This window comes from Saccostrea cucullata, unplaced genomic scaffold (assembly GCF_032062105.1).
Source record: "Saccostrea cucullata isolate Sc308-1 unplaced genomic scaffold, CSIRO_AGI_Scuc_v1 ctg18093, whole genome shotgun sequence".
NCBI lineage: Eukaryota > Metazoa > Mollusca > Bivalvia > Ostreida > Ostreidae > Saccostrea > Saccostrea cuccullata.
This window is the reverse complement of record NW_026922454.1, coordinates 402-7844: the sequence shown is the minus strand read 5'-3', so window position 1 is coordinate 7844 and position 7443 is coordinate 402. Positions and strand designations below refer to the sequence as shown.

Genomic DNA, 7443 nt, shown 5'->3' with positions numbered 1-7443 from the left:
TAAAATTAATATTAAATACAATAATACCACTATCATGGTACAATAAATATATAATACTATTATAACAGATATCATTAAAGAATCATTAAAATTGTGTCATAAATAAATATTGGAATCCTTACTACCTATAATGCTAAAAACATGCGTAAAGGGAAGTAACTCTTAAAACTCAATCAGTTGAAATACTTTTCACAACCGTGTGAAGAGTTATCTTTCTTATATAACAAATGAACCAAGCCTAAAGCCTAATTAAACAATAGCTTTAATTGAATTAATATATATTCACTATACTGTCGGCAGAAAATTAATGAAGGAGATAATGAAATTGAATGCTTAGACACAGATTTGAGATGAGAAAATATGATTTAACATCTATACAGTTTTTAAGATAGAAAATCGTCAGGAGACACACAGTAGGGGATTTACACTTCATACCATCCAGGAAGTTGCATCATGCGCACTAGAAAAAAAGAGTTTCCTTTAATTCAGTATTCTGAAATTATAACTGTGGTCCTAAAAATAAAATACGGAAACCAATGAAAAATGCTCTCTCTGTGTATAGAAGTATTACAATAACTGAGGTGCATGGACGTGCTTTCGGGGGGATGTAGGGATTTCGACTTTTACCAGTTTTTGGACTATTTTAGTGAAATATAGGGCCTTCGAAACAATCACTGCATTGAGATGGTACAGAATCGCACATACTTGGGGGTACACAAATTTACATCTATACCAGCATTACATTTCGGTTGGAAGCTGCCTTTCCATGGACACTGCATGGACACGCTGTACGATACTGGAACCATTTACTGACAATGGAGGACAACCGCATAATAAAACACGTGTTTTCTTTTGGGAATTATAATTAAATATATGTATTAAACAAGATGTGTTTACGAACCACCATGTGCCCGGCGGCAACATAGTAGTTCAAAAAAGCTATTTTTAGCATATAGGTCACTGTCAAGGTCACAAGTTCAGTGGCATTGGTGTCATTTGAAAGAACCTATTAATGGAGTATGCATACCAAATATACAGTCTTTATCTCCTATGGTTAACAAGTTGTGGCGAAAGTTCAAAAAAGCTATTTTTAGCATAAAGGTCAGAGTCAAGGTCATAAGGTCATTCACCTTGGTGTCATTTGAAAGAGCTTCATTAGTGGAGTACATGTATGCATACTGAATCCTTATCACTCACGGTTCAAAGTTATGGCGAGGGTTTAAAGTTGACAACAGACAGACAAACAGGCAAACGGATAAACAGACAAACAACAGACAGAACAAACACAATACACGCCCCCGATTTATTGATCCAGGCGCATAATATAGCTGAACGTCGCAAATTATTGAATTTCTATTTGAAGCCATGATTAGTCATAGTTATATGGAAGCATCCGATTCAAGTTTGTTCAAATCATGACCCCCAGGGGTAGGATGGGGCCACAGTCAAGTATCAAAGTTTTTAACATAGGAATACATAGGAAAAATGTTTTAAAAGTCATCTTCTCAAGAACAGCAAAGCCATAATTGGTCATAGTTATATGAAAGCACCTCTTGTGGTGTAGATTAAAGTTTGTTCAAATCATGACCCCTGCGGCCACAATGGATGATCAAGGTTTTACGTAAGAATACATAGGAAAAATGGTTAAATTTGTTAAATGTGAAGTATAAATTTATGTTTGTTCAAATACCCCCCCCCCCCTTGACCCCCCGCTGATTGACTTTTACATGTTAACTTTTCAATACTGAACTGATTTCTGCTTTTACCTAGCCAGATTGCTCAGGTGAGCGATGTGGCCCCTGTGCCTCTTGTTGTTACATTGTATAGAATACTCGAATTGCAGATCAGATTAATTATTTACTAGTATTAAATGCAACCTAACTTTTCCTATCATGTCAGATTTAGATAGCAAATTACTTTTATATTTATCATGCAAAAATATATTTGTTTTCATTTATTTTTGTTAAAAGTGACATACGAGTATAGGTCCAATGGGCCGGGTGTTTGAATATAAATTGTATTCAATGTTTCTCGTTGTATTGTATTATAACACATGTCACTATAATTAACGATGTACTTACTTACTTACTTACATAAGTTAGAAGGAAAAATACCATTTTTGAAAAGTAGGTCAAACGTCAAGGTTCAAGGCCACCGAGCCAAAAGTCCAAGTGTTTTTAAAATGTCTTGTCATTGGTACATGTAATAACATGTGAAATGTGAAAGCCCGATCTCTTCTCATTCAAAAGTTATGACCAAGTTAAAAGTTTTTGAAAAGTAGGTCAAACTGTGAAGGTGATAAAGGTTACGAAGGTCATGAGGTCAAAAATCATAGACTACACTAGACTACAGTACATTTGAAAGTGTATTTAGAAAACTCTTGTCACATGTAATACTCATGTTTATATAAAAGCCTCAATCAAAAGTTATGACTGATAGACTCTCTCTCTCTCTCTCTCTCTCTCTCTCTTAAAATAAAAAGAACACACATTTGACATTCTCTTTCTTTTTAAACAATAAAATGCTTTCTTTGTTTGTTATTACTGGAATTAACGGAAGGAGCTGTTGCAGTAAAAAATACATAACCCGCGTAAGCCATTTTATTGTTTATATCTATATATATTATATATATGTATATTATATCTTTATATTTAAAATAATCATTTAAAGAAGGATTAAAAGTTAAATTATTGTATTAATGATGCGAACGTCTTTATACGTTTCATTGATGGAACAGCCACTGATCAAGAAATCTGTACAGGCTACATGCCTAATGTAGTGCATGCAGTGATTAATGCAATGGGTTTTCTTAAGAAATAAGGTAGAAAATGTTCAGTGGATGTAAATATATGTATATAATGCTTAATGTTGTGGGAATAAAATCAAACTGGGAAACATAGTATATATACATGTTTTTTTTTTGTTTTTTTTTTTTGGGGGGGGGGGGGTCCGCCAATTAACCATCATAGGTTGTTGAAGAGAATTTTGCATTCAGTTTGCACACCCTATGCAATATTATAATTGTAAAATTTTGTTTTGTTGTATTAATTTATTTCAGTTTTACGTCTGTTGAGAGGCATCTTTTCTAAAGATATTGGTGGCCGTGAAGACGGCCGTTTGTTGTTGCGCTGCTAAGCTCAAGATGGCAGGGATGTCTAACCACCGAATCCGTAGAGGGCACGTCCTTGTCTTTTCAGGGCATAGACAACGTCCACGCATTGCGGTGACGGTCTTCCTCTTGGCATGCTCCGTGTAAGTGACAGCATCGCGAATACATGTCGTTCTCAAGGAAAACTTTCAGGACACTACGGGTCTCTTCATAGATGAGTCCAGAGATACGTTTGACTCCACCTCTGCGTGCAAGACGGCGGATGGCTGGTTTGGTGATGCCCTGGATGTTGTCTCTCAAGACTTTTCTGTGACGCTTAGTGCCTTTTCCAAGCCCCTTTCCTCCTTTACCACGTCCAGACATTGTTATACTCTCAGTACATATTCTGCTAGAATGCTGTAACCACCTAGTAATATATAGCGCCAATTAACGACGCGCTAGAAAACAAGGTATCTTGAAAACTTCGGTAGTGCAATTTTCTCGTCCCGAAGGCAGACAGTTAGCCTCGTAATGATTGGTTCTCGCTGTTCTGGTGTTAGTAAAGTTGATACACTTTGTACAGTTGTCATATTAATACTATTATATAAGTATATAACATTGAAAAAGAACATAAATAAACTTTTAAAATGTTAATTAAATATACCAAATTCATTGATAAATTTGTGAAATGCTGAAAATATAAGACAGTTCATATCATAAGATAAAGTGTTAGAACCCCATAACAACAGGTGTGTGTCTATTAAAATCGATTCGTCCAGTCTAAAAAGTTTGTCAAAAAAGATTATTTCTTGCTCTTATATATCTTTTACAAACAAAGAAAAAAGAAGATAAACATCATCATTTTGACCACAGATCAGTTAGGAGATTTAATAATAATCATTCTGTAAAGATTTTTTTCTTTTTTGTTTGTTTGGTTGTCCCCACCCACATATTACACTGTGAGTAAATAGAGTGCTTGTTTATATCACTTGTATACATATATCATGCAAAAATACAGAACAGCATTGAGTAGACTCAGATTATCTTCACATTGTTTGCGCATCGAATTTTTTGTACTTCAAACAGTTCAAATATGTATTTTTAATGTTGAACGAAGAGAAAAATATATTTATGTTTCTATTTTTTATGCAGCCCCCCCCCGGGTTCCAACCCCCGACTCCCCCCCCCCTTCTTCTACTGACCCAGAACAAAATAAATAACAATCAGAAAGATCGAAATAAATATATATCGCCCACATTCAGTAAAAGCGGTAAACAAAAAAAATTGAAATACCTATTCTGATACATATGTAAAAACTTTGCGAAAGAAAAACATATTTCGTTGATTTGGGGAGACTTTTCTGAGTCAGTACCTAAAGCGTAATAGACGGACGGACAGACAGACAGCTATAGACATACGGACGGACATACCGATTACTATATACTTTTCAAGCGGGGGAGAGGGTACAGTTTGAAAACATCTCTTTATTTTTTCTCTTTACATGTATCTCATTGAATGAAGTAACAATACAGTGCTTTCAGAAATGTTAATACTTATCATTACAGATCACAGAATTTGAGTGTCACGTCAGTCAAACTTGATAATCTATTTTGGTAGACGGATAAGAAAAGGGCCTTAGGGGCTAGGCTCTACTTTTTTCTTTAGAAAGTCGAACCTTATCGAGAGGATGAACACAAACTAGTGTTAACAAGATCAGAGAGACACAGATGACTTCTTATGATCAAGTTCAAGGATTTAAACTAAGTCAGTGTGACCTAGATGACTTCTTTTTTATTATTAAGTTCAAGGATGTAAACTAGGCCAGCTTGACCCAGATGCATGACTTCTTTATGATTAAGTTCACGGATGTTAACTTATCAGTTTTTAGAGCGTTTTGATATCTTTATTATTTTTCTTCATTTTATAATATATATGATTTTTTTACCCTCTGCCTTGACCTTCTTTTCAAATATGTAATTTTTCCTTATAACTATTGAGAAGAGTTATTTCACATTTGAACATTGCCTGTGACAAGATATTTCATGTCCCTTGATTTTGAGTCCAACAAACAATACAAAATAAGAGCAGCTGAGCAAAAACGTTCATACTCAAAATATCCATAAATATTGGGATCAAACTTCAGGTGCTCATAGATATTGAAAGAGTGAGCAACTGCATGCCCCAACATTTTACACCCACAAATTCTTCTTTCAATTAATGTCATAAAGAATTTGAAGGAAATAACGGAAAATTTTAAGCACATATTGTGTGTCAACATGGTATGTTATACTAACAATTATATATTTTTTTCCCTTCTTTTTTTTGTTAAAAACTTGTATAATCAGCAATATGACTCCATGATAAATCATGTACTGAGTATAAATTGCTGTCCAATTTTATTTCAAATCAATTTGACCAGTAGAACAAAATTTCGAAATGATATACTTTAAATTTTTCTGCTGATATTCTATGTTTTATCAACTTGTTTGTCCAATAATTTTACCTCGTGATGACCATTGATAGCGAATTGTTCATACACCAGAACATCCTCGTTGCGGTCTCATCGAATCAAACCCAGAGATATAAACTCCGTAACTTGCAGGTGCATGGAGGATGGACACTATTGCTATCAAAGGCATAAGGGAACCCCGTTTGATTTTTTTAAGTAAAACTTATATGTTCATTATCCTGGAAAAATATATGTATTTGTCATCTTTTTTTCCATCATGCTTGCCCTGACCTACTTGACTTTCCCAAGTAAGCCCCCAGTTTTCCATCCCCTCCCCCTCCCTCGTTGAACATTTGACGGACACAGACAAACAAACTACCGATTGATTACTTTTAATTTTGTTCTCTTTATTTTTTTACATGTATCTCATTGAATGAAGTAACAATACAGTGCTTTCAGAAATGTATAATACTTATCATTACAAATCACAGAATTTGAGTGTCACGTCAGTCAAACATGAGGATTCTCGGATAAGAACAAGGGCCCTTAGAGGCTAGGCTCTATTTTTCCAAGAAAGCAATTTTGAGAGGATGAACACACTATGTAAACAAGATCCTACACAGATGACTTCTTTATATGATTAAAAGGATTTAAAGTAAGTCAGTGTGACCTAGATGACTTCTTTTAATATAAGTTCATCTCGGCGCTTGACCCAGATGCATGACTTCTTTATGATTAAGTTCCCGGATGTTAACTTATCAGTTTTTAGAGCATTTTAATATCTTTATTATTTTTCTTCATTTTAGAATAATATATCTGCATGAAATATACGGAGATATTAACGAACATTCAAGCTCAAAAGTCCAACAAACAATACAAAATAGGAGCAGCTGAGCAAACACGCGGACCTCGAAATATCAGAGGTTGGATCAGGTGCCATGGAGGAGTGAGCATCCCCTGCCGACATGTCTCACCCACAAAGTGCTACAAGTGTCATGATCGGGAAATAACGGAAAATCCGTCATTAATTTAGTGTGTAAATAATCTACTAACAATTAGAATAAAAAACGTCAGTCAGCATATGACTCCATGATAAATTGTATTTGCTGTCCAGATCATTGTATCGACCATAGAACTTACGAAATGATGACTTTAAACGAGGCTGCTGATATTCTTGTTTCATCAACTTGTTTGTCCAATATCTTACCTCGTTTTAGAAATCGTTCATACATAGACCATCCTCTTGCGTATCAAATCAACCGAGAGATATAAACTCCGTATATATGCAGGTGATGGAGGTATACTGCTGCATAAGTAAGGGAAGTACATGTACATGTATTTCATTTTTTTTCATCATGCTTATTTTCATTCTGAACATTTGCTCATATAAACAAACTCATTGATTATTTTAATTGTGTTCCTTTTTTCTTCGATATTAAAACAAGTGTTACATAAGAAGACGGAAATAAGGGTTAGCTTCATCCGAGCCATAGGCTCAATTAAGTGAGCTATTTTGATGGGAAAACATGCATCCTACGTCCGTCTATCTATATAAAAGGTATACATGTATATAAGGAATCGGAGGTGGGATCAGGTGCCATGGAGGTACGCGTATATAAGGAAATAACTTTAAAAAGTTCTCAAAAACAGCAAAGCTTTGATAACTTATAATAACATAGTACTGTTCTAATCCTTCTCAGGTATTTTCGGGATTTTATAAAGAAAAAAAGTAAAAGGTCCATCCTCCAAGTGACGTTACATCGATTTTGAAAGTGGAGAAAAACGTCGTCTTACCTGAAAAAAAAGAAGAAAAAAATGACAAGCAAATAAAAAGGGGGGGATCATCACATTGTGTGATAAGTAAAAATATATAAAAATAAAATCAATATTTTTTACTTTTTTAGTA

The 7443-nt window shown here is 34.5% G+C and overlaps 1 pseudogene; it reads right to left on the bottom strand.

The window, feature by feature from the left end:
- Positions 1-3074: 3074 nt before the first annotated feature.
- On the bottom strand, positions 3075-3612 carry LOC134261793 (uncharacterized; annotated as a pseudogene).
- Positions 3613-7443: the final 3831 nt, after the last annotated feature.